This window comes from Manis pentadactyla, chromosome 3 (genome assembly GCF_030020395.1).
Source record: "Manis pentadactyla isolate mManPen7 chromosome 3, mManPen7.hap1, whole genome shotgun sequence".
Classification (NCBI taxonomy): Eukaryota; Metazoa; Chordata; class Mammalia; order Pholidota; family Manidae; genus Manis; species Manis pentadactyla.
In genome coordinates, this window is record NC_080021.1 from 135,538,518 (window position 1) to 135,563,748 (window position 25,231).

General features: G+C 39.4%; 1 protein-coding gene across 9 annotated transcripts in view; it reads left to right on the plus strand.

Annotated features, from left to right (window-relative positions):
- The first annotated feature begins 401 nt into the window (after positions 1 to 401).
- FANCC (FA complementation group C) overlaps positions 402 to 25,231 on the plus strand; it is a 299,481-nt gene continuing 274,651 nt past the window's right edge. For 4 of the 9 annotated variants that reach the window (XM_036904367.2, XM_057498495.1, XM_057498494.1 and 1 more), the window contains exon 1: positions 408 to 572. The gene's annotated coding sequence lies outside the window, so the exon portion shown is untranslated. Of the gene's footprint in view, positions 573 to 1,017; positions 1,116 to 25,231 lie in introns of those variants that run through there. The other 5 variants (XM_036904368.2, XM_057498496.1, XM_036904371.2 and 2 more) reach the window with 4 other exon arrangements.

Here is a 25,231-nt window from a genome sequence, read left to right on the forward strand (position 1 = left end):
ATACACTGCTGACCTGACTTTGGGGAGCGATGCCTCTTCTCGTGTGACCACAGTTAGAAAATCGTATTCTAGGCCCTGACAAAGACTCAGTTCTTTCAGAAAACTAACTTCCATTTTACCTCCTCTGCCTTTCCAACACGATCTTGAAATAACTGGGCAACCACCCAATGAAGAAGCCCGGGTTTCTCCTCGCGGGTCCTTCTGGCCGGAGACCACGACTCCCGCACAGGCCCGGGGAAAACTAACGCAGCCGCACCTTCCCGCGGGCCCGACTTCCGGCTGAGCCGCGCGAGGATCCGCCCCGCCCTCCATGAGTCCGTGATTGGTCGGAGCTTTCCCGCGATGCCCCGGCGGCGCGCTGAGCCTCCCGCTCGGCCCCAGATTGCACTGCGGGCACGTGCGCGCGCGCGCGGCCCCAATGCGGGGCGACCGCGGGAAAATTCCAAAAAGGTCAAAACAAAATAAAAAGCCAGTACGAGGCGAAGCCAAATTTTCAAGCCGCAGAACCCAGGCGGCGGCTCCCTTTCGGCCACTGCCCAAACTGCCGAAGCAGCTCCGGCGCGGACCACCCGGTAAGAGAGGCCGCAGAGCGCGAAGGCGGCCGCTGCCCGGGTGGTCTGGCAGACACGTCAGCCGGGCGTGCGGGTAGGGGCAGGGCGTGAAGACTCGCGAGAACGTCCGCCGCTCGCTGCGCCTCTAGGTGGGCGAGCGGGCCGGGGCCGTGTGCGGGCCCGGGGGCGGCGGGTGGGGGCGTGGCCGAGCAGTGAGGATGGGTTGGGATGAGGGGGCGTGCCCGGGGCGGGGCCGGCGTGGTGGGGATGGCCAAAGCCGAGGGACGGGCCCGGGGCGGTGGGTAGATAGTGGGGGCTGAGGGGCGAGGCCAGGGCCTGGGTAGGGCAGAGCGGTGTGCCCGGGGCGGGGCCGTGGAGGTGGGTAGGGCGGGCTGAGGGGCGAGACGGGGCGTGTCCGGCGCGGACCGGGCCCGGGGGTGGGGCTGGAGGCGGGGTCTCGCCAACGGAATATCCCAGAGTGGTGGGAGCTGGAAGTTGGGGCTTTGGCCGTTTTTGTTCCTGGAATTCCGGGCTGCTGTGTTTCGTACAAGGAGGGCAGCAGAGGTGAAATTCCTGGTTCCGGATCCGTCGGCGTGTGTAGAGCTCGCCGCCTGTGGCCCGTCCCTGCTACGACCGGCCGCGGGCTCTCCCCACCCCTGCGGCGCGGCTCTCACCCGTCGGGCTGCAGGCCATCCATCCCGGGAGGGGAGGAGGCTTCTTCTGGGCAAACTTCTACCCTCGCCTCTGAACGCCAGGCCCACGCCAGGCCCACTTTCGTCCAAAGCCCTGGGAGGTTTTCTTTTCCCTTGGGTGGTGGTTGCCGGTTGGCGTTTTTGTATGTTTTGTGTGGGTGCGTTTCCAACCACGAACACTCTGTGGTCGGGTTGTATGCGCTGGCGGTCTGGAGGGGGCGAAACATTGGGAGGTTTTTAACCCTGAGAAATTCGGGACCAGAATTTTAAGGGAAGAGGCCCAGGAATTTTCCAGCAAAGAGCTGTAGGTGCCTGGGCTTTGTCGTGATCTGAAATTGCTGGAAAGCTCCCAGGCTCCTAGTTTCATTCTGGTCTGTGTCCCATTTAGTGCATCTTAAATGTGACTTACCATTTGATGAGCAGGGTGTTTTGGGGCCACCCAACTTAAGCTATTTATGGATGTCACTCTACCTTCAGTGATGTGCAGCTTGGAACATTTTTCTCTACTCCCCTCAAGAAGGGAGGAAAGGTGGTCACAAATGATAGAATGCATACCAGGTCATTTATTACATGGGCATAGATAGAAAACATGTTCATTGGGACTTTATCCATTAAACGAATTAAATGGATGTTTCAATATAATGTACTGTGCCAGAGTTGCATCGAAATAAATACACGCTCATATATGTTACTTTTTACTTACACAAGAAAGACTGCATCAAAAAAGGATTTGCTTTTTCCTAATTATGTGAGAGGCCTCTTTCCCCCAGAGTAAATGTTAGATCCTGCTTCTTTAGAACGGGACTAATTATACTTGGATATATTATACATTTTAACTCATTTTTTTTCATTATTCAGTTATAGTCTTCTTGATTTCCCGAAAAACATTTACTGAGGCTCCAGAAAAGAAAAGCCAGCTCAGTATTGGAATTTTCTGTTCTGTTCTCTAATAAAAAGCATTAGCTTGATTGATTGGCTGAATGTGGAAGATGTGTGTACATGAAACTATGTGTACGTTTTGAAACATGGTATTTTAAACCAGTTCCATGTTCCAGCAAGTAGTTCCAGTAACAATTATACAAATTTTGTATTTATGAAAACCAGCCACAGGGAGGTCAGCTTGTCCAGTAGAAAGTTGGATTGATTACCGAGGCTGCAGAGTGCCAGAGAAATCTCACATGTATTGTGGCAGTTTCAAGTTGGTAGTGGTGGAGGATCCAGATGTACACCAAATGTGTTATAAAGTTTTAGGCTGGAGTGTGTATATTTTCTATCTTGTTTATGGATCCTAAATGACTTTTGATAAGAAAGAACACCCACAGGACAAGTTCACTGAGTTATAGGGAAGGAGAAACATAAAAATCCATCAAAAGGTTTAAGATAACAATGTAAATTTTGAGCATTTTTATACTAAATATCAAACCTTTTTTTTGGACTTAGTTTTTAAGAGACCTTGCAAAATTAGCTGGTCCATTTTCTTAGGATCATTATAAACTCTGCTAGATATAGAAATCGTTTCCCTGTTAAGAACTCTAGTATAGGAACATATATAAATAATTTCCCTAATACCTTTCAATAATTTTAAGAAGGTTGAGTTCATATGGAAATCACCTTTTTTGCAACTATATAGTATGTTTTCTAAAAAATTAAGTGCTTTTTTTTTTCAGTAGATTTTTGGAATTGTGTAGTGATCACCAAGATTCAGTTTTAGAACATTTGTATCACTTGTAACAAGTTTGCATATGCAAGTTCATAGTCAATCCTGACTCTGGCTTTCAGACTCAGGCAACCATTGGTTTGGTTTCTGTTCCTATAGATTAGCTTTTTCTGGATGTTTCATATGAATGCATTCATAAAAGTAAGTGTTCTCTATGTCAGCCTTCTTTCACTTAGCATAGTGTTTTTTTTTTTTTTTTTGGCATCATTAATATACACTTACATGAACATTGTGGTTACTAGATTTCCCCCATTATCAGGTCCCCACCACATACCCCATTACAGTCACTGTCCATCAGCATAGTAAGATGCTATAGAATCACTACTTGTCTTCTCTGTGCTATACTGTCTTCCCCGTGCCCCCACCCCTACATTATGGTGCTAATCGTAATGCCCCTTTTTCCCCTTATCCCTCCCTTCCCACCCATCCTCCCCAATCCCTTTCCCTTTAGTAACTGTTAGTCCATTCTTGGGTTCTGTGAGTCTGCTGCTGTTTTGTTCCTTCAGTTTTTTCTTTCTTCTTATACTCCACAGATGAGTGAAATCATTTGATACTTGTCTTTCCGCCTGGCTTATTTCACTGAGCATAATACCCTCTAGCTCCATACATGTTGTTGCAAATGGTAGGATTTGTTTTCTTCTTAAGGCTGAATAATATTCCATTATGTATATGTACCACATCTTCTTTATCCATTCATATACTGATGGACACTTAGGTTGCTTCTAGCATAATGTTTTTGAAATTCATGTTGTAGCATGTATCAGTAGTTTGTTCCTGTTTATTGCTAAATAGTATCCTATTGTATCGATATACCACATTTTGTTTATCCATCATTGGTTGATGGACTCTTAAGTTGGTTCTAATTTTTGGCTATTATGAATAATGCTGCTGTGAGCATTTGTGTGCAAGTCTTTAGACATGTTTTCATTTTTCCTGGATACATACATATGAGTGGAATTGATGGGTTGTATAGTAAGCTTGTGTTTAACTTTTTAAGAAACTGCTGAACTATTTTCCAGTGTGGCCGTACCATTTTATATTCTCACAAGCAATGTGTGACAGTTCCAATTTTTCCACATCTTCACTTGTTATGTCTTTTTTTAGAGCCATCTTAGTAGGTGTGAGGTGTCTCATTGTGGTTTAATTTGCAGTTCCCTAGTAGCTAATGATGTTGAACATATTTTCATTATTAGCAATTCCCATGTCATTTTTGAAATATCTAATGAAATCTTTTGTCCAGTTTTTGATTGTGTCAACCTTCTAAAAGAGAAGGTAAGTTATTCAGCCAGTAAAATTGAGTTTGCTCAGGAATAGCAGAGGAATTCCAATTGAGGACAAGCAAACTATGGCAAAGTATAGGTAAGTCCCAAGACTAAAGGAGGAGTGTGTCCTTTTGTAGAGGAAAGTTGGAAGGGGTTGTTCTGAACAAAAGCTCACTGGAAGAAAATGACAGTTCAGAGTGCTGGTGACTTTTCTGTGGCTGCAGGTGACTGAAAAGATGGCCTCTCAGTGGTGGCAGGGGAGGGCAGCTTGCTATTGCTGGGTGGAGAGGAAACCTTCCTTCTTCCTGCTGGACTGTGCAAGTTGTGAGAAGTGGTACATGCACAAGAGCCTTCCTTTCATGGCTTTCTGACTTCAATTTTGAGTTAGGTTTCTGTAACACATTTTCACAGTTTTCTGTCTTACTGTTATAAGCATTTTTTTGTGTACTCTGGATACAAGCCCATTATCAAATAATGTGTTCACCAAATAATTTCTCTATTGTCTTGTCATTTTTTTCATGATATCTTTTGAAATACAGAAGTTTTTAACTTTGAGGAAGTCTGTTTATTAATTTTTTTTCTTTTTTTGGACCAATACTTTAGATTTGTGATCAGTTTCCATTAAGTTTTCTGTGTTGTTTCAGATATGGATTCAAATTCATCTTTTTATATGTGGCCATCCAGTTATCCCAGCTCAATATTTATTGAAAGAACTGGCCTTTCCCCATTTAATTGTCTTGACACTTTTGCAGAAAATGAGTTGATGATAAATCATCTCTAGACTCTCATTTCTGTTTCAGTGATGGGGTGCTTAGTCTATGACCAGTACCATACCCTCTTTATTATGATGGCTTTACAGTAAATTTTGATATTGGGTAGTCTCAATCTTCCAATATTTTAGTTCCTTTTGAAATTGTTTAGCTATTCTGGGTGCCTTACATTTCCATATAAAATTTGGTATCAGTTTGTCATTTTTTTCCCGAAAAAGACTGCTGTGATGAATTTTAATGGAATTGTCATTGATTCTAGATCAGTTTGGGGGAGAATTGCTATCCTAATATGAATACAGAATGTCTTTCCATTTGTTTGGATCTTTAATTTCTCTCAGTTTTGTAATTTTCAGTGTACAAGTCTTGCTCTTCCTGTGTTAACTTTATTTCAAAGTGTTTCATTTTCATGTTATTGTGAAAAGTTTTTCAAATTTCATTTTTGGATTGCTTGTTGCCAGTGGATAAAAATACAATTGATTTTTGTATATTGATCTTATATCCTGTAACTTTATTACTTCAAGCAGATTTTTTGTGAATTTCTTAGAATTTTTACATACACCATCATGTCAACTGTGCATATAGACAGTGCAGAGTTTTTTTTATCTGAATGCTTTTATTTATTTTTTCTTTTTCTGTGCCTAGAACCTCCAATACGTTGCTGAGCAGAGGTGGGGAAAGTGGACATTCTTGACTTGTTCCTGATCTTAGAGGGAAAGCATTTAATCTCTTACCAACAGGTCTGATGTTAGCTTAAGTTTCTCATAAATGTTCTTTATCAGGTTGAAGAACTCTCCTGCTCCTAGACTGTGAAAAGTTCTTTCATGAATAAATGTTGGATTTTGTCAGATGCTATTCTGCATCTTTTTAGATGACTATGTGGTTTTCTTTCTTTATTCTATTAATGTAATTTGTTCTATTAATTGATTTTTTAAAATGTTATACTAACTGCATCCTGGGATAAATCCCACTTGGTGATGGTATATAATCCTTTTCATATGATACTGAGTTTGGTTTAGTAATGTTTTATTTAGGATATTTGTGTCTATGTTCATGAGGGATATTGGTGGGTAATTTTTTTTTTGTCTTTGGCTTTGGGCTTGTGGTAATATGGGCATCTTAGAATGAGTTGGGAAGTGTTCCCTGTTATATTTTCTAAAAGAGTTTGTGAGGGATTAATATTATTTCATCTTTAAATATTTGGTAGAATTAGCCTATGAACTTATCTGTTCCTGGATTTTTTCTTTATGAGAAAAATTTAAATTACAAATTCAGTTTCTTTACTTGCTGTGGATCTCTTTCAGTTTTCTATTTCTTCTCGAGTAGGTTTTCGTAATTTGTTTTTCCATTATCGAAATTGTGTAGTTTGTTGGCATAAAGTAATTCAGTTTTTCCTTAAAGTCCTCCTTACATTCTGTGGAGTGGGTAATTATGGCTCCTGTTTCATTTCTGATTTTGGTAATTTGTGTCTTCTTTTTTTCTTGATCAATGTAGCTAAAGGTTTGTCAGTTTTGTTGATTTTTTTTTCCAAAGAATTAACTTTTTTTCCCATTCATTTTACTTGTTTTCTGTTTCATCAATTTCCACTCTAATCCTTATTATATCTTCACTTTTACTTGCTTTGGGTATAGTTTGCTCTTTTTTCCCTACTTTCTTAAGGGAGAAGCTTAAGTTATTGTTTTAAGACCTTTATTCTTTTCTAAAACAACTGTTAAAAGCCTCAAAGTTCTCTTTAAGCTCTGCTTAAGTAGCATCTCACAAATTTTGATATGTTGTGTTTTTATTTTTAATTCAGTTTAAGATATTTTCTGTTTCTTCTGTGATGACCCATTGGCTACCATGTGAGATAGAGCTATCCTTCTTGCAGGTGAACAAGTTTTTACCTTTTATCAAAATAAGCAGATGCACAACCCCAAGACTCATTGTATCTAGTACTGACTACATTAATTTTTTAAATCAGCCACAGTCCCACTGAATATCTGTTGCCTAAAGTCTAAATTTTAAAGTTAGCTTTCAACAACTTGTGTATAAAATAAAAATGGAAAGGAGAGAGTAGAAAATTTGCTGACACATAAATAAATGGATCCATATAATAAGGAAATATGCAAAACTATTATATTCCTTTTTTAGTTGGTCACATGCCTTAATTTGGCATCTATGGCTTCTTTCACTACCCATTCCAATGGCTGGAGTTTTCTATCTGGTGAATGATCGAACCTTAATTCCTGAAGGATCTGAACAGTGTAGCCTTCTCTTACTCTTATCCCACTCAAAGCAGACAGCTTTACGTGTGAGTCTATAGATTTGTCAAATAGCACATGTGAATGTGGTATATGTTCCTCCAAAATTAAAAAAGGTGACACTAGTGTTATGCGTTTTGCATGTAAATACAGGGTGGAGTAACTTACATTTTCCCTTGTACAGGATATCTCAAGGGAGACCAGCTATCAATAAACTGTGGCTGTGGGCCAAGTCCAGAATGCTGGCTCTTTTTGTATGACTTGTGAATAAGAATGTTTATATTTTTATATGTTTGGGGGAAAAGAAGAATATGTTACAGAGATCATATCTTGCCCAGAAGTCTAATATATCTGCTCTGTGAACCTTTACAGAAGTTTGCTAACTTCTGCTCCCAACTATTAAATCCCACTAACTTCATTGAGGATGGGGAGCCATGAATTTGTGGGGTTCATCTTCATCCACTTGGAGACGTATCTTTTACTGGGGCATCTAAAGTACTTGCTAGGTCCAGCTTATCAGGTCCAATCAGCGCAATGTTGTCCATGCCACAGACCAGCGTGATGTGAATTTGTGATGTGATGATGTGATGTGATGACGTGATGATGCGACGATGTGATGTAATGATATAATTGATGATATGGTGTAATGATGGGATGACATGATGATATGATGTGATGCAATGATGTGATGGCATAATGTGATGATGCCATGATGTGCTGATGTGATGACAGGATGTGATGTGATGATGTAATGACATGCGGATGTGATGTGATGATGTGACTGTGTTGATGTGATGTGATAACGTGATAACGTGATGATGTGATGTACCATGTCAGGAAGAGCACCACTAGGTTTGCAGCTGGAGCAGCCCTCTGGCACATGTCTTACTTGAATGCTGGAATGGAAGTGTTCTTTTTTGAGTAGCATAGTATAGGGTGGGAATCCTGTAATGACAGCTGTTCGCTATCATGAGTGGAGCAGGATGGAGAGATGGATCCACTGTGAAATCTGCCCTGTCTCTGAACCTGCCAGTTTCTTGAACCAATCTGTGTTAGTCAGATTTGATTGGTGTGGCAGAGACGTTTGCTGTTTACTAAACATGTGTCACTCTAACAGTTTGCAGTTCAGTTGCAGCTAGGTAGGGCTATGTGATGGTTCCCGCCAGTGGGTTCTAAGCAGGTTACTTCCAGGTAGATGCACACCCTTCTGGTTCCCTCTCCTTCCTATAGTGGAGGTGTTCCTGGGGGCCAGGGACCAAGAAGTGAGAGCATCATCCTGGATCCATGAGAGCAGACCCCTCTCATGCCTTCTACCTCCCCCCACACATTGAACATACAGTAAGGGCAAAAAGTCACCACACCATAATTTAGCTGGTGAAGAGTTGGGTTTCAGTTACTAGAAACCAAAAGCATGCTAGGTGATAGAGTATCACTTTATAGTTACTGGTGTATGTGGTGCACAAGGTGAATGAAGATCGTGCATTCTGATTAATTGTTGAGGCTTCTATTTCCCTAAAGGAATCATACTTAGTCCCAGCTTTCTGAACCAGGGGTGTCTCACTATGACCTTGTCCAACATGGATTATGATGATTCCTTACCTATTGCTGCAATCAGAGTTTGTATTAAAAGGCTACTAGAATGTATGTTTGGACATTTCCAATTTCTGAGATCTACTTTCTGCTTTTATTTGAAGCTGTTAGCTGTGTATCTGTAATCATAGGATTTGAGAGTAACCCTTTATTAGTGGTATGATATTTCTCAAGTAGTATTTTCTGCAGTTTTTGTCATCCAGGAGAAAATCCTGTTTCTGAGTCTGACCAGCACCATTAGATTTCTTAGTCATCACACTGGAAAGGTTGGCAAAGCTACTGAAAAATTTGCTTGCTAAGTGTTTTGATGAATTGTAGCCAGCTTTAGCAGTAACAAACATAAACATGTTTTTATACGAGGTACTGTAAGAAGATAGATTTTATTTTAAAATTTAGTGCTCTAAATAAGATAAGTTCAATGGAAAATATCTTGAATTTTGGTAGTGATACTTCTTAGAGATAGTGAAGGCTAGAAATTTATTTCACTATATGAAAGTTTCTGATATCTCCATTTAGTTCTGTAAGTGTGTGCTAGTCACATCTAATGTAGGCCTAACACTGTACTAAGTCCTTTTAGATTTAAAATTATTTGTTTAGTTTTAAAATAATTTGAGTTTTTAAAGTAGTCTCTATTTTTGAGACAAAATGGTAAAAATGGGACAAGTCCTCTAAAACTATCCTTTATCAAAATGATCTTTGGTTACACTGTTTTGTGACCATAGTGGGTATGACTAGCTGACTATACATTAATCATTTTGAAAAACATTTTAATTGAGGTACTGGTATACAGTGAGCTGCACATATGTCAAATCATATTGGACCCTGTAAGTATGAATACACCCTTGAAACCATCCCCACAATTAAGATAATGAGCACATATATTATCCCCCCAAATTTCCTAGTGCCCCTTGTCATCCTCCCTCCTCTTCTATTCCACCCTGTTCCCCATTCCCAGGCAATCACCTGTCTGGTTTCTGTCACTATCAATTAATTTGCATTTTCTTAAATTTTATTCAAATGAAGTCACTTTGTACTCATTTTTGTTCTTTTTTCACTTCGTACAGTTGTTTTGAGAATTGTCCCTGTAGCATGTATTAATAGTTATTCCTTTTTATTGCTGAGTAGAATTTAATTGTTTTCATGTAACACAGTTTATCTTTTACCTTTTCATGGACATTTGGGTGGTTTCTGGTTTTGGTTGTTACTAATAATACTGCTGTGAATATTCATGTACAAATTTTTGTATGGACATAGGCTTTTATTTCTCTTGGATAGAAATTTAGGAATGGAAGGATGAGGTTGTAGGGTAGGTGAAAGGTTAACTTCTTAAGAAATCGCTAAAATATTTTTGAAACTGGTTATACCATTTTATATTCCCATTAGCAGTATATGAGGGTTTCCAGTTACTTCACATCCTCATCAATGCTTGTTATGGTTAATGTTTTAATTTTAGCCATTCTAGTGGGTGTGTAGTGATATCGCAATTCTAAACTACATTTGTCTATCACAAGTTTTTTGTCAGATACATGATTTGCAAATGTGTTCTTCTCAGTCTGTGGCTACCCTTTTCATTTTCATATGATATTTTTTGAAGAGCAAGGTTTTAATTTTGATGTCAAGTTTATAGATTATTTTGCTTTAAAGTTTGTGCCCTTTGTGTCCTATTTAATAAATGTTTGCCTAAGCCAAAGTTGCTAAGATTTTCTCCTATGTTCTTTTTAGAGATTTTATGATTTTAGTTCTTACATTTTAGGTCTGTGATCCATTTTGAGTTCATCTTTATTGTATTGTATGAGGAAAGTATTCAAGTTCATTTTTTAATATATAGCTTTCCAGTTTCAGCACTATTTCTTGAAAAAAGTATTCTTTCCCTATTGAATTGCCTTGGCATTTTGTCAAAATCACACAATATATGTCTGGCTCTGTTTCTGAAATCTTTTATTCTTTTCTATTGATCCATAGGCATGTGCATATACATCCGTACATGTCTATAGGCCTTGATTACTATAGTCTTTTAATCAGTCTTGTACTCAAGTGGTGTAAGTCCTCCAATCTTGTTCTTTTCAAAGTTGTTTGGCTATTCTAGGATATTTACATATACATTTTGGTATTAGTTTGTCCATGTCTTCAAACTCCCTCCTGAGATTTTGATTGGGATTGCATTGAATCTGTAGATCACATTAGGAAAATTGATGGCTTAACAATACTGAGTTTTCATGTATTCTTTCTTTCATCATCAAGTATAATATTAGCTGTTGCTTTTTTGTGGATGCCCTTTATTAGGCTCAGCAAGTTTCCCTCTATTCATAGTTTGATGAGAGATTTTATCATGAATGAATATTAATTTTTATGGCATGCTTGGAAGTCCTATCCAGATTTCACTGTTTGCCTGTGCAACAGTTTTGGCATTGTTCTCCACAATTGTAATATGTTTTGGAATCTATTCCCTACGGTCTATTATGGGGTTTGAGGTCATTATTTAGCATTTGGCATCCAATTCTGAGGAACAGGAATCTTTGAATTTTTGATGCCTAGATTCTTAATTGGCAGAGGTAACTTTATTTATATAGGTGTTCATTTAACAAATATTGAACAGTGTATTATCAAAGTAAGTGTCAGCTGTGGTGACAGACTCCTAAATCTCAGTGGCCTAACAATACAAGGGCTAATTCTTGCTGATGTCACAGTCTCCTATGCTGGATGTCTCTTCTGTAATTTCCCTTGGTGCAGATTTCCTGCAGTCTCCAGGACGTGGGTTCCTTCCATTTTCTTGTCTGGACTGATTCAGAAGCCTTTATGTCCAACCTTGTATTAAGGGGAGAATGTAGAAGACTGCACAGGGTGTTTTAGGGACCAGACCTGGATGTAGTATACACACTTATGCTCTCATTCCTTTGGCTTTACTGCCAAGGAGCTGGGATATAGTCAGTTGCCCTCAGATGTGGAGAGCATTGTTAAACTCTGTGACCCACACCTATTATGTGTTAGGCACTGTGCTAGGAGGTGGGGATATAACAGTGAACAGAATAGACTTGTTTCCTGCTATGGCCGAAGTTATCTTCCAAGATGGACTGGGGTAAGGTGTGTCATAGTATCCTTGGGTATTTGGTAAAAGAAGAATTACTTAGAGGCTTCCATTTGCCATTGGCCAGGTAATTTCTCTTGCTTGACAAAATTAAGGTAATGATTTGCATAAGAAAAAACCCAGGGGTTAGTTTCAAGATGGTGGCAAGATCTTGGACTCAACCTCCTTTCATGGACACACCAAATCTACAGCTACAAACGAATCAGTTCCCTCTGAAAAAGACTTGAAAACTAGCTAAACAACTCCTCCATAACAAAGGATAAAAGGACCACACCAAGACAGGTAAGAGAGGCAGAGAGACAGTCTTGCCAAAAACTACTCCCAGTGTGGTGATCCAGTCAGGTGAGATCTCACAAATATGGAGTGTCTCCATTGGGAGTGAGGGATCCATGCTCCACATCAGGCACCCCAATTCTTGGGACATATGCTGGAGTGACGAGCCTCTAAAACATCTATTTCTGAAAACCAACAGGGCTTATGTCCAGGAGACCCAAAAGGCTTTGGGGAAGAGAAAGTCTGCTTTTAAAGGGCTTGTGCATAGGCTCATTAACCTTCAGAACCTAGTGTAAAAGCAGCAGTTAAAAAAGCAGCCTGACAATACCTGAAGGAGAATCATTAGCTAATCCTAATGTGTGTCCACTGGAGGCACAGGGGTCTGTGGGACTTTTTCCAGAGATAGAGGTACTGGTGGTGCCATTTTTGTGCTCTCACACCACCTTGCTAGTGCTGGTGATGGCAGCACCATTATTGTACTTAAACCTTGTAGTACCAAGCTCTCACATTGCCCCACTGATGTCAGCAGGCTTGCCCTGACCCCATATGCTCCCATGGTCCACTGCAGCCATAACGTTTGCCCTGGGCTCCCCAGCAGCCCTGTTGAAGCTGGTGGAAATGTGCATTCTTTACAGGGGACATCCCTTGAGTGCCTGGCTCATAGCCAGGGTACTGAATTGCTGGGCCCCCTGGGATGGAAACAACTAGAGACAGTTCTTAGAAGGCTACCTCCACAGCAGACTGAAACATACCCTCAGTCTTTCTGTGACAAAGGTCCAGTTACTTGTCCTGGAGCATCAGCCTTAGCTGCCAAGGAGCCATCAGTGAACATAGGCCAGGGAATGCCATCTTTGCACTGTCCCTTGGCCTTGCTACATGGCTGATACCTCCCAGAAGGGAGCCCATACATGCATCTGGAGCCCTGATTCTTGCAATTGTGGCCAAGGGGACACCTCCGAATTTCCTGTTCTGGAGGCTAGCACTTATTATAATTGCACAGATTGTATGTATATATTTGCATGCTTCAAAAGCATCTGCCAGATGATCTAGCTTCCAATCAGCCAGAAACTTGGTGCTGACTGGAACACTGACAGTGCTTGGCACAGCCTCAATAACTGGGACCTATCAAGAATAAATCAGGCTATTAAGACAGTCACACAGGTTTGAGAGACAATAAAAGGGCAAGGTTGAATAATAAGGTTCAGAACCTGCATAATACCACTTCTTCAAGACTAGGAGAGTCACCTCATACACAGAAACAGACAAGCAAAATGAAGAAACAGAGGAATATGTTCCAAATGAAAGGACCCCAGGAAAAAAAAAACCTTAGTGAAATAGATATAAGTAAGTTATTATGTGGATATAATATAAAGACTCAAAGTAATGGTCATAAATATGTTCACTGAGCTCAGGAGAAGAATGGATGAACACTGTGAGAACTTCAAGAAAGGGATAGAAAATATAAGAAAGTACCAAACAGAAGTCACAGAGCTGAAGAATATGATAATTGAACTGAAAAATACACAAGAGGGGTTCAACAGCTGACTAGATGAAGCAGAAGAACAGATCAGTGAACTGGAAGATAGGGCAGTGGAACTCATCCAAACAGAGCACCAAAAAGATAAAGTAATTAAAAAGGTGAGGTTAGCCTACAGGACAGAAGAGACAATATCAAATGGAATAACATTCACATGTTAGAGGTCTGAGAAAGAGATGAGAGATAAAAGGAGGCAGAAATCTTATTTGAAGAAATAATGGCTAAAAACTTCCCTAACCTGGGGATGGAAGCAGACATCCATGTTCAGGAAGTCCACAGAGCTCCAAAAAAGATGAACCCAAAGAGATCCACACCAAGATATAATTAAAATGACAATAGTCAAAGATTAAGAGAGAATCTTAAGAGCAGCAAGAGGAAAACAACTTGTTGCATACAAAAGAGCTCCATAAGACAAAGACCTCTTTTTTAAACAGAAACCTTGCAGGCCAGAAGGGAGTGACCTGATATATTCAAAGGGCTGGAAGGATAAAACTTCCAACCACAAATACTCAACCAGGTAAGGTTATCATTCAGAATTGAAAGAGATAAAGAGTTTTCCAGACAAGCAGTGGCTAGAGGAGTTCATCACTGGTAAACTGGCCTTTATTAAAGGGACTATATTAAGCTAGAAAGAAAAGGCTGTAACTAGTAACAAGAAAACTTATGAAAGTAAAACTCTCACTGGTAAAGGCAAATATATAGTAAAGGTAGCAGACTGACTACTCATAAACCTAGTTTGAAGGTTAAAAGACAAAAGTAAAATTAACTGTTATTACAATAATTGGTTAAGTGATACACAAAATTAAAAAATGTGGAATAGGGCATTAAAGTATATACAACATTGTGGGGATGGAGTAAAAATGTAGTTTTTACAATGCATTCAAACTTAAGTTGCTATAAACTTAAAATAGACTGTGATATATATATAACTATTTTTTTTTAAATAATAATTTTTTATTGAAGGGTAGTTGACGCACAGTATTACATTACATTAGTTTCAAGTGTACAACACAGTGGTAGAACATTTATATACATAATTCTAGGTTCCAGCTATCACCCTACCAAGCTGTTACAATATGTTGACTATATTCCTTATGCTACACATCACATCCCGGTTACTTATTTATTTTACCATTGGAAGTCTGTCCTTTTTTTTTTTTTTTTGTGAGGGCATCTCTCATATTTATTGATCAAATGGTTGGTAACGACAATAAAATTGCGTATAGGGGAGTCAATGCTCAATGCACAATCATTAATCCACCCCAAGCCTAATTTTCGTCAGTCTCCAATCTTCTGAGGCATAACAAACAAGTTCTTACATGGAGAACAAATTCTTACATAATGAATAAGTTACATAGTGAACAGTACAAGGGCAGTCATCACAGAAACTTTCGGTTTTGCTCATGCATTATGAACTCTAAACCGTCAGTTCAAATATGAATACTCATTTGGTTTTTATACTTGATTTATGTGTGGATACCACATTTCTCTCTTTATTATTATTATTTTTAATAAAATGCTGAAGTGGTAGGTAGATACAAGATAAAGGTAGAAAACATAGTTTAGTGTTGTAAGAGAGCAAATGTAGATGATCAGGTGTGTGCCTGTAGACTATGTGTTAATCCAAGCTAGACCAGGGCAATAAAACATCCACGTATGCAGAAGATTTCTCTCAGAACAGGGGGGGTGAGGTTCTAAGCCTCACCTCTGTTGATCCCCAATTTCTCACCTGATGGCCCCCCTGCGACTGTGCCTGTCTTAGGTTGTTCCTCCCTTGAGGAATCTTACCCGTCTCTGGCTAACCAGTCATCTTCCGGGGCCATACAGGGAAATGTGAAGTTGGTAAGTGAGAGGGAAGCCTTATTGTTTGAAAAGGTTAGCTTTTTACTTCTTTGCATATTTATGCCCTGTGGCTTCTATGCCCAGCATTTGTCTTGAGGTATCTTTACCACTTGGAAGAATTATGATACTCGGTAAATTTGATATGAGGCACGAATTCTATTTAAGGGTTGTAATTAGGAAGGAAGAAGAAAAGCTATAGAAGTAGCAGGCGGAAGGAAACATGGGAAGATTGATTATTTCTTTGACATATCTTCTTGTAGAGTAACTTCAGCATATATAGGTTTTAAGCTACTACTTAAATTGCGCACACACATTAACATAATAGGAGTATAGTTACATAACCAAAGCATACCTGTAATAACCAGCCATCTCCAGTGAAACGAAGAAAACAAGTTAGGCACCTTAGGCATTTGTGAAAACTTATCTATGATATGGTGGATATTGTCCAACTGAACTTGAACAGTCTGAGAGAAATCAGACAAATTAAAACAACCCATTCCTGGGGACTGTTCACATCCCATATGTTCTTTTAACAGTAAATAGTCTGTAGTTGTAAGACGTTGGAGCGCTACAATTAGCACTTCTCCAAATTCTTGGTTGAGTTCCAACAGTATAGATCCAGTCAAATTTGTTGTTTTACTGTATGCACAGGCCAGCTCAGATATCTCCTTCCTCATTCCCATGGCAAGTCCAGGAACTGGTGGGTTGAGTGCATCTACAGCTGTAGCAGTGCGTGGATCTTTGTTGGGGTTTTTTGATGATCATCTTCTGGCATGAGTCTTCCAGAGAGTGCAGATGTTGGAAGTTCTTTTTCATATCGTATCTTAGTTCATTTTTGGGGTAGCCCAATTAGGCTTTGATCCTCTGTATAAACACAAACAGACCCTTTGCCTACACTTTTATATGCCCTTTATACCCTTGTGTAGAACTCGTTGGAGGTTACCACACAGGAACTGCCCTTTTTTTTTTTTTGCTTTGTTTTTGATATCACTAATCTACACTTACATGACGAATATTATGTTTACTAGGCTCTCCCCTATACCAGGTCTCCCCTATAAACCCCTTTACAGTCACTGTCCATCAGCATAGCAAAATGTTGTAGAATCCCTACTTGCCTTCTCTGTGTTGTACAGCCCTCCCTTTTCTCCTACCCCCCCATGCATGTTAATCTTAATACCCCCCTACTTCACCCCCCCTTATCCCTCCCTACCCACCGATCCTCCCCAGTCCCTTTCCCTTTGGTACCTGTTAGTCCATTCTTGAGTTCTGTGATTCTGCTGCTGTTTTGTTCCTTCAGTTTTTCCTTTGTTCTTATATTCCACAGATAAGTGAAATCATTTGGTATTTCTCTTTCTCCGCTTGGCTTGTTTCACTGAGCATAATACCCTCCAGCTCCATCCATGTTGCTGCAAATGATTGGATTTGCCCTTTTCTTATGGCTGAGTAGTATTCCATTGTGTATATGTACCACATCTTCTTTATCCATTCATCTATCGATGGACATTTAGGTTGCTTCCAATTCTTGGCTATTGTAAATAGTGCTGCAATAAACATAGGGGTGCATCTGTCTTTCTCAAACTTGATTGCTGCGTTCTTAGGGTAAATTCCTGGGAGCGCAATTCCTGGATCAAATGGTAAGTCTGTTTTGAGCATTTTGATATACCTCCATACTGCTTTCCACAATGGTTGAACTAACTTACATTCCTACCAGCAGTGTAGGAGGGTTCCCCTTTCTCCACAGCCTCGCCAACATTTGTTGTTGTTTGTCTTTTGGATGGCAGCCATCCTTACTGGTGTGAGGTGATACCTCATTGTAGTTTTAATTTGCATTTCTCTGATAATTAGCGATGTGGAGCATCTTTTCATGTGTCTGTTGGCCATCTGTATTTCTTTTTTGGAGAACTGTCTGTTCAGTTCCTCTGCCCATTTTTTAATTGGGTTATTTGTTTTTTGTTTGTTGAGGCATGTGAGCTCTTTATATATTCTGGACGTCAAGCCTTTATCGGATGTGTCACTTTCAAATATATTCTCCCATACTTAGGGATCCTTTTTGTTCTATTGATGGTGTCTTTTGCTGTACAGAAGCTTTTCAGCTTAATATAGTCCCACTTACTCATTTTTGCTGTTGTTTTCCTTGCCCGGGGAGATATGTTCAAGAAGAGGTCACTCATGTTTATGTGTAAGAGGTTTTTGCCTATGTTTTCTTCCAAGAGTTTAATGGTTTCATGGCTTACATTCAGGTCTTTGATCCATTTTGAGTTTACTTTTGTATATGGGGTTAGACAATGGTCCAGTTTCATTCTCCTACATGTAGCTGTCCAGTTTTGCCAGCACCACCTGTTGAAGAGACTGTCATTTCGCCATTGTATGTCCATGGCTCCTTTATCAAATATTAATTGACCATATATGTCTGGGTTAATGTCTGGATTCTCTAGTCTGTTCCATTGGTCTGTGGCTCTGCTCTTGTGCCAGTACCAAATTGTCTTGATTACTATGGCTTTATAGTAGAGCTTGAAGTTGGGGAGTAAGATCCCCCCTACTTTATTCTTCTTTCTCAGGATTGCTTTGGCTATTCGGGGTCTTTGGTGTTTCCATATGAATTTTTGAATTATTTGTTCCAGTTCATTGAAGAATGTTGCTGGTAGTTTCATAGGGATTGCATCAAATCTGTATATTGCTTTGGGCAGGATGGCCATTTTGACTATATTAATTCTTCCTAGCCACGAGCATGGGATGAGTTTCCATCTGTTAGTGTCCCCTTTAATTTCTCTTAAGAGTGACTTGTAGTTTTCAGAGTATAAGTCTTTCACTTCTTTGGTTAGGTTTATTCCTAGGTATTTTATTTTTTTTGATGCAATTGTGAATGGAGTTGTTTTCCTGATTTCTCTTTCTGTTGGTTCATTGTTAGTATATAGGAAAGCCACAGATTTCTGTGTGTTGATTTTGTATCCTGCAACTTTGCTGTATTCCGATATCAGTTCTAGTAGTTTTGGGGTGGAGTCTTTAGGGTTTTTTATGTACAGTATCATGTCATCTGCAAATAGTGACAGTTTAACTTCTTCTTTACCAATCTGGATTCCTTGTATTTCTTTGTTTTGTCTGATTGCCGTGGCTAGGACCTCCAGTACTATGTTAAATAACAGTGGAGAGAGTGGGCATCCCTGTCTAGTTCCCGATCTCAGCGGAAATGCTTTCAGCTTCTCGCTGTTCAATATAATGTTGGCTGTGGGTTTATCATAGATGGCCTTTATTATGTTGAGGTACTTGCCCTCTATTCCCATTTTGCTGAGAGTTTTTAGCATGAATGGATGTTGAACTTTGTCAAATGCTTTTTCAGCATCTATGGAGATGATCATGTGGTTTTTGTCTTTCTTTTTGTTGATGTGGTGGATGATGTTGATGGACTTTCGAATGTTGTACCATCCTTGCATCCCTGGGATGAATCCCACTTGGTCATGGTGTATGATCCTTTTGATGTATTTTTGAATTCGGTTTGCTAATATTTTGTTGAGTATTTTTGCATCTACGTTCATCAGGGATATTGGTCTGTAGTTTTCTTTTTTGGTGGGGTCTTTGCCTGGTTTTGGTATTAGGGTGATGTTAGCTTCATAGAATGAGTTTGGGAGTATCCCCTCCTCCTCTATTTTTTGGAAAACTTTAAGGAGAATGGGTATTATGTCTTCCCTGTATGTCTGATAAAATTCCGAGGTAAATCCATCTGGCCCGGGGGTTTTGTTCTTTGGTAGTTTTTGGATTACCGCTTCAATTTCGTTGCTGGTAATTGGTCTGTTTAGATTTTCTGTTTCTTCCTTGGTCAATCTTGGAAGGTTATATTTTTCTAGGAAGTTGTCCATTTCTCCTAGGTTTCCCAGCTTGTTAGCATATAGGTTTTTATAGTATTCTCCAGTAATTCTTTGCATTTCCGTGGGGTTCGTCGTGATTTTTCCTTTCTCGTTTCTGATACTGTTGATTTGTGTTGAATCTCTTTTCTTCTTAATAAGTCTGGCTAGAGGCTTATCTTTTTTGTTTATTTTCTTGAAAAACCAGCTCTTGGTTTCATTGATTTTTGCTATTGTTTTATTCTTCTCAATTTTATTTATTTCTTCTCTGATCTTTATTATGTCTCTCCTTCTGCTGACCTTAGGCCTCATCTGTTCTTCTTTTTCCAATTTCGATAATTTTGACATTAGACCATTCATTTGGGCTTGCTCTTCCTTTTTTAAATATGCTTGGATTGCTATATACTTTCCTCTTAAGACTGCTTTTGCTGTGTCCCACAGAAGTTGGAGCTTAGTGTTGCTGTTGTCATTTGTTTCCATGTATTCCTGGATCTCCATTTTGATTTGGTCATTGATCCATTGATTATTTAGGAGTGTGTTGTTAAGCCTCCATGTGTTTGTGAGCCTCTTTGCTTTCTTTGTACAGTTTATTTCTAGTTTTATGCCTTTGTGGTCTGAAAAGTTGGTTGGTAGGATTTCAATCTTTTGGAATTTTCTGAGGCTCTTTTTGTGGCCTAGTATGTGGTCTATTTTGGAGAATGTTCCATGTGCACTTGAGAAGAATGTATATCCTGCTGCTTTTGGATGTAGAGTTCTATAGATGTCTATTAGGTCCATCTGCTCTACTGTGTTGTTCAGTGCTTCCGTGTCCTTACTTATTTTCTGTCCAGTGGATCTATCCTTTGGGGTGAGTGGTGTGTTGAAGTCTCCTAGAATGAATGCATTGCAGTCTATATCCCCCTTTAGTTCTGTTAGTATTTGTTTCACATATGCTGGTGCCCCTGTGTTGGGTGCGTATATATTTAGAATGGTTATATCCTCTTGTTTGACTGAGCCCTTTATCATTATGTAGTGTCCATCTTTATCTCTTGTTACTTTCTTTGTTTTGAAGTCTATTTTGTCTGATATTAGTACTGTAACCCCTGCTTTCTTCTCACTGTTGTTTGCTTGAAATATGTTTTTCCATCCCTTGACTTTTAGTCTGTACATGTCTTTGGGTTTGAGGTGAGTTTCTTGTAAGCAGCATATAGATGGGTCTTGCTTTTTTATCCATTCTGTTACTCTGTGTCTTTTGATTGGTGCATTCAACCCATTAACATTTAGGGTGACTACTGAAAGATATGTACTTATTGCCATTGCAGGCTTTAAATTTGTGGTTACCAAAGGTTCAAGGTTAGCCTCTTTAGTATCTTACTGCCTAACTTAGCTCGCTTATTGAGCTGTTATATACACTGTCTGGAGATTCTTTTCTTCTCTCCCTTCTTGTTCCTCCTCCTCGATTCTTCATATGTTGGGTGTTTTGTGCTGTGCTCTTTCTAGAAGTGCTCCCATCTAGAGCAGTCCCTGTAAGATGTCCTGTAGAGGTGGTTTGTGGGAAGCAAATTCCCTCAGCTTTTGTTTGTCTGGGAATTGTTTAATCCCACCGTCATATTTGAATGATAGTCGTGCTGGATACAGTATCCTTGGTTCAAGGCCCTTCTGTTTTTCATTGTATTAAATATATCATGCCATTCTCTTCTGGCCTGTAGGGTTTCTGTTGAGAAATCTGACGTTAGCCTGATGGGTTTCCCTTTATAGGTGACCTTTTTCTCTCTAGCTGCCTTTAACACTCTTTCCTTGTCCTTCATCTTTGCCATTTTAATTATTATGTGTCTTGGTGTTGCCCTTCTTGGATCCTTTCTGTTGGGGGTTCTGTGTATTTCCGTGGTCTGTTCGATTACTTCCTCCCCCAGTGTGGGGAAGTTTTCAGCAATTATTTCTTCTAAGATACTTTCCATCTCTTTTCCTCTCTCTTCTTCTTCTGGGACCCCTATAATACGGATATTGTTCCTTTTGGATTGGTCACACAGTTCTCTTAATATTGTTTCATTCCTGGAGATCCTTTTGTCTCTCTCTATGTCAGCTTCTATGCGTTCCTGTTCTCTGATTTCAATTCCATCAATGGCCTCTTGCATTCTATCCATTCTGCTTATAAACCCTTCCAGAGTTTGTTTCATTTCTGCGATCTCCTTTCTGGCATCTGTGATCTCCTTCCGGACTTCATCCCATTTCTCTTGCGTATTTCTCTGCATCTCTGTCAGCATGTTTATGATTCTTATTTTGAATTCTTTTTCATGGAGACTGGTTAGGTCTGTCTCCTTCTCTGGTGTTGTCTCTGTGATCTTTGTCTGCCTGTAGCTGTGCCTTTTCATGGTGATAGGAATAGTCTGCAGAACTGGGACAAGTGACGGCTGGAAGGACTTCCTTTCTTGTTGGTTTGTGGCCCTCCTCTCCTGGGAGAACAGCGACCTCTAGTGGCTTGTGGTGCGCAGCTGTGCGCAGACAGGGTTTCTGCTTCCTGCCCGGCTGCTATGGAGTTAATCACCGCTGTTGCTGTGGGCGTGGCCTGGCTCGGGCAGCTACTCCAAAATGGTGGAGTCGCGTTCAAGCAGGAGTTGCTGGGAGGCTATTTATCTCCGTAAGGGGCCTCCCTGCTCCCTGCAGCCCCGGGGTTAGGGTGCCCAGAGATCCCGGATTCCCTACCTCTGGATTAAGTGACCCGCCCTGCCCCTTTAAGACTTCCAAAAAGCACCTGCCAAAACAAAACAACGCCCACCAAAAAAATAAAATAAAATAAAAAAATTTTTTTAATTAGGAAAAAAAAAAAAAAAAGGTGTTCGTTCGTTTTTCTTTATTCTCCGGTGCCAGCCTCAGGCCTCTGCTCACCGGTCTTTCTGCCCTGTTTCCCTAGTATTGGGGTCCCTATCCCTTTAAGACTTCCAAAAAGCGCTCGCCAAAACAGCAAAAAAGCAAAAAAAAAAAAAAAAAAATGGTCGCGCGCTTTTCTTATGTCCTCTGTCGCCCAGCCTCCAGTGCCTGCTCACTGTTCTTGCTGCCCTGTTTTCCTCGTATCGAGCGTCCTGCACTCTGGCCCGGATGGCTGTGGCTGGGTGTTCGGCAGTCCTAGGCTCCGTCTCCCTCCCGCTCTGCCTGCTCTTCTCCCACCAGGAGCTGGTGGGAGGGGCGCTCGGCTCCCGCGTGGCCGGGGCTTGTATCTTACCCCCTTCGCGAGGCGCTGGGTTCTCTCAGGTGTGGATGTGGTCTGGATATTGTCCTGTGTCCTCTGGTCTTTATTCTAGGAAGGGTTGTCTTTGTTATATTTTCATAGATATATGTTGTTTTGGGAGGAGATTTCCGCTGCTCTACTCACGCCGCCATCTTCCCCACCCTCCTATATATAACTATTATATGTGAATCTCATGGTAGCCATAAAGCCAAAATCTATAATAGAGATAAAAAAGTAATGAGGAAAGAATCTAAACAAAGCACTAAAGGGAGTCATCAAACCACAGAGGAAGAGCACAAGAGAAGAAGAAATAAACAGAGAACTTCAAAAACAGCCAGAAAACAGTTAACAAAATGGCAATAAGTACATACTATTGAATAATTACCTTAAATGTAAATGGACTAAATTCTCCCAATCAAAAGACATAGCATGCTGAATGTATAAAAAAACAAGACATCTATCTGTTGCCTACAACAGGCTCATTTCACATTTAGGGACTGAAAGTGAATGGATGGAAAAAGATAGTGCATGTAAATGGAAACAAAAAGCAGGTGTCACTGATACATCAGGCAAAATGGACTTTAAAACAGACTAATAAAAAGACAGAAGGGCATTACATAATGATAAAGGGGTCAATAAAACAAGAAGATACATTTGTAAATATTTACATACCCAACATTTGAGCACCTAAAAATATAAAGCATATAATAACAGACCTAAAAGGAGAACTTGGCAGCAATACAATGATAGTAGGGTACTTTAATCCCTCATGTGCACCAGTAGATAGATCATCCAGATGAAAAATGAGTAAGGAAGCATTGGCATTAAATGATACATTAGACCAGATGGACTTAAGATATATTCAGAATTTTCTAACCAATGGCAGCAGAATGCACATTCTTTTCAAGTGTACCTGGAACATTCCCCAGAATAGATGTATCTCAGGCCACAAGACAAGTCTTCATGAATTTAAGAACACTGAAATCATATCAGACATCTTCTCCATTCACAGTTATATAAAACAATAAGTAATCGCAAGAAGAAAACTAGAAAAAAACACAAATACATGAAGATTTAATAATTACTCTTGAATAACAAATGGATCAACCAATAAAGCAAAGAGGAAATAAAAAATACCTTAAAACAAAAGCAGAAGTAGAACATTTCAAAATCTATGGGATGCAGTAAAAGCAGTTCTAAGAGGGTAGTTCACAGAGATACAGGCCTACCTCAAGAAACAAGAAAGACCTCAATAAAGGATCTAAATTTACATCTAAGCAAATACAGAAAGAACAAAAGAAGCCTAAAGTTATGAGAAAGAATGAAATAATAAAGATTAAAGTGGAAATGAATGAAATAGAGATGTAAAAAACAACAGAAAAGATCAATGAACTGGTTTTTGGAAAAGATAAACAGAACTGACAGATCTTTAGCTAGACTAGTCAAGATAAAAATGGCTCAAATAAATAAAATCAGAAATGAAAGAAAAGTTATAACTGACCACAGAACTATAATGTAGACTATTATGAACAATTATATGTCAACATATTGTATAATCTAGAAGAAATGAATAAATTCCTAGAAATAGCAATTTTACAATACCGAATTACGAAGAAATAGAAAATCTGAATAGATCAATTACAAGTAAGGAGATTGGATCAGTAATCAATGAAACTCCCAACAAATGAAAGTCCAGGATCAGGCAGTTTCACTGGTGAATTCTATCAAATATTTGAAGATCATTTAATACCTCATCCCCTCAAATAAAAAAATTGAACAGGAGAGAAAGTTCTGAAATTCACTTTATGAGACTAGCATTACCCTGATACCAAAATCAGAGAAGGGCACCATACACACGAAAATTATAGGCCAATAACCCTGATGAATATAGATGCAAAACTCCTCAACAGGGTATTACCAACCTAAATCCAACACTATATTGAAATAATCCTATATCACGATCAAGTGATATTTAGTCCAGGGATGCAAGGATGGTTCAACTCTGCAAAGCAATCAGAATGATACACTAAGAAAATCAAGGGTAGAAATCATATGTCATGTCAATAGATGCAGAAAAAGCATTTGATAAAATTTGATATTCATTTATTATAAAAGCTCTTGCCAATGTAGGTATAGAGAGAACATACCTCAACAAAATAAAGGTCATATATGACAAACCTGCAGCTAATATCATACTCAACAGTGAAAAGCTGAAAGCTTTTCTTTTAAAATCAGAAACAAGACAAGAATGCCCACTCTTACCACTTCTACACAATATAGTATTGGAAGTTCTAGCTACAGCAGTTAGGTAAAAAAAAAAAAAAACATGCAAATTGGATAGGAAGAAGTAAAACTATTTATTTGCAGGTGACATAATACTATATGTAGAAAAACCTAAAGACTCCACCAAAAATCTGTTAGAGCTATTAAGAAAACACTCCCATTTACAATTGAAACAAAATAAAATACCTAGAAATAAATTTAACTAAGGAGGTGAAGGACTTGTACACTGAAAACTATAAGACATTGATGAAAGAAATTGATGAAACACAAAGAAATGGAAAGCGATTCCAAGTTCATGGATTTGAAGAATTGATATTATTAAAAATGTCCTTAATTACCCAAAGCAAT